Source organism: Harmonia axyridis, chromosome X, assembly GCF_914767665.1.
Source record: "Harmonia axyridis chromosome X, icHarAxyr1.1, whole genome shotgun sequence".
NCBI lineage: Eukaryota > Metazoa > Arthropoda > Insecta > Coleoptera > Coccinellidae > Harmonia > Harmonia axyridis.
This window is the reverse complement of record NC_059508.1, coordinates 32,801,190-32,803,689: the sequence shown is the minus strand read 5'-3', so window position 1 is coordinate 32,803,689 and position 2,500 is coordinate 32,801,190.

The window sequence follows — 2,500 nt, the reverse complement described above, 5'->3', positions numbered from 1 at the left end:
AGTGGTGGCAGAAATGCTATGCATCTTGACGCGTGACGCACGCCCGTCGGGCGAAAGGGAATCCGGTTCCTATTCCGGAACCCGGCAGCGGAACCGAAATTAAACCGGGCCCTCGTAAGAGAGTTCGTCGGGGCAACCCAAAAGGACCCGGAGACGCCGTCGAGAGATCCGGGAAGAGTTTTCTTTTCTGCATAAGCGTTCGAGTTCCATGGAATCCTCTAGCAGGGAGATATGGTTTGGAACGCGAAGAGCACCGCATTTGCGGCGGTGTCCGGATCTTCTCCTCGGACCTTGAAAATCCGGGAGAGGGCCACGTGTAGGCGTCGCGCCGGCTCGTACCCATATCCGCAGCTGGTCTCCAAGGTAAAGAGCCTCTAGTCGATAGAATAATGTAGGTAAGGGAAGTCGGCAAATTAGATCCGTAACTTCGGGATAAGGATTGGCTCTGAGGATTGTGGCGTGTCGGGCTTGTTGGGGAAGTGGGTCACGGCTAACGTACCGGGCCTGGGCGAGGTGATGCGTTTCGCTTGCGTTACGTTTGATCCGAGCTCGGTCCCGCGTCTTGGCCTCCCGCGGAATCGTCAAGCTTCGAGACCCCGTGAGTGCTCGCAAGGGTGCTCTGGGTAATCTCTGCGGCCGTCATCTAACAATCAACTCAGAACTGGCACGGACTGGGAGAATCCGACTGTCTAATTAAAACAAAGCATTGCGATGGCCCCAGCGGGTGTTGACGCAATGTGATTTCTGCCCAGTGCTCTGAATGTCAACGTGAAGAAATTCAAAAAAGCGCGGGTAAACGGCGGGAGTAACTATGACTCTCTTAAGGGGACCGTTGGCTGATATACAAGTGCCCTACCGAAAAAGCGTGATTTTAGAGTGTGTTTTGAGACTTAATTGTCTCGCCCTCAGTGTGTCGCGCGGTCGGTTGATCACGCGTTGTTCAGCAAGTTTCCGCTCACCTCCACGTGGTGGTCCCTGGTAACGGCTTTTGCCGGCTAACGAGCGGAAGCGAACCCTAAGAATAGAACAGTTTAAGTGGCCCCCTCACAGCGATCTGTACGAACATTTGAGCAGATCGTGGGTCCACCCACATTCTTAGGGCGTGGGTTTGTGGTGTCACCGACTAGCACGGTGCAATTGTGGTGTAGAAGTTTCTTTAGATACAATAAAAGTGGGTGAGATACTTTACCTCCCACCCACTACTGCACCACCTTCTATTTGAAGGGTGAATCAAACATCTGCGATGGTCGTCTGCGTATGCGGAACGACCTTCGCCACGGACGCGGGCATGCAGACTCACCTGAGGAGACTGCGATGTCGCGGTCCACCGGCCAACGACGCTGACGCGTGCCCTATCTGTGGGAGTCGCTTCCGCGGTTATCGCGGCGTTCGACAACATATGAGACAGGCACACCCAGCGGAGTACAACCGGGATCTGGAGGATCGGTACGAGGTTCCCGGGGGTAGGGACGAATGGACAAGCGAGGACATGCTCGAGATGGCTCGACGTGAACTCGCGTACAATGGCCCCTTCGTTAATAAACACCTTCTGGGTTTTTACCCAGAAAGGAACTTAGACTTCATTAAGAACCGCAGAAGGGAAGCCAAGTACAAAGAAGTCATCCAGCGTCTCGCGGGTGAGAATGCGGGGCCGTCGAGTGACGCCGTTGAAATACTTCAACGGATGTCCGAAGCGGTCGCTGCGCTCATCCAATCCCCTGCGGATGCGGCCGGTACCTCTGAGGCCTCGGTGGTCGTCGAATCTAGTGCGGAGTTGCACAGCAGTGGGTCTCTGAACCCGAATGCCTCGGACTTCCATCCGTTGAGACAGTCACATAAAATCGTTCTCTTCTTGAGAGATTATTGGGCGGCCCAAGGTGGATGGGTCGATGCCGATGAAGCGGTCTATAATATGACGCAGCTTGTCGACACCCATAATCAAAGAGAGAGGGTGAGAGAGCAACTAGCCATCTACCTGAAGGCTCTGCTTCCGCAGATGTCCGACAGGCTAGGTGGTCATAGTAATAATAACAGAAGGGAAAGGACACGACCTGTCGAAGCGTTGAACAGGCGTCAAGAACGAGCCTTTCTTTATAAGACGGTACAAAAGATGTACCGGACAAACCGCGCCTCTCTGGCACGAAATATCATTGATGACTCTCCCGTAGGGGGGAGTCAGACGTTTCCCAACGTCCAATCTGCCGAAAGTAAGTTTCGGCAGATTTTCAGTCACCCCTCAAAGAGAGACATAGAAGACATCAAGGACAAGCAAGAGACTCAGGACTTGTCGAGCCCGATTTCGGAGAATGAAATCGTATGGGCTCTCGGGGCAAACAAGTCGCCTTCCGCTGGGGTCGATGGTGTCAAAATCAAAGACCTCATGAAGGTGCCTCTGAAGAAGCTTGTTCTTTTATTCAACTCCATGCTTCTCTTTGGCGTCGCTCCGTCGGCGTTGAAGAGAAACAGGACGATCCTGATACCAAAGGGGGGTGACTCAGAT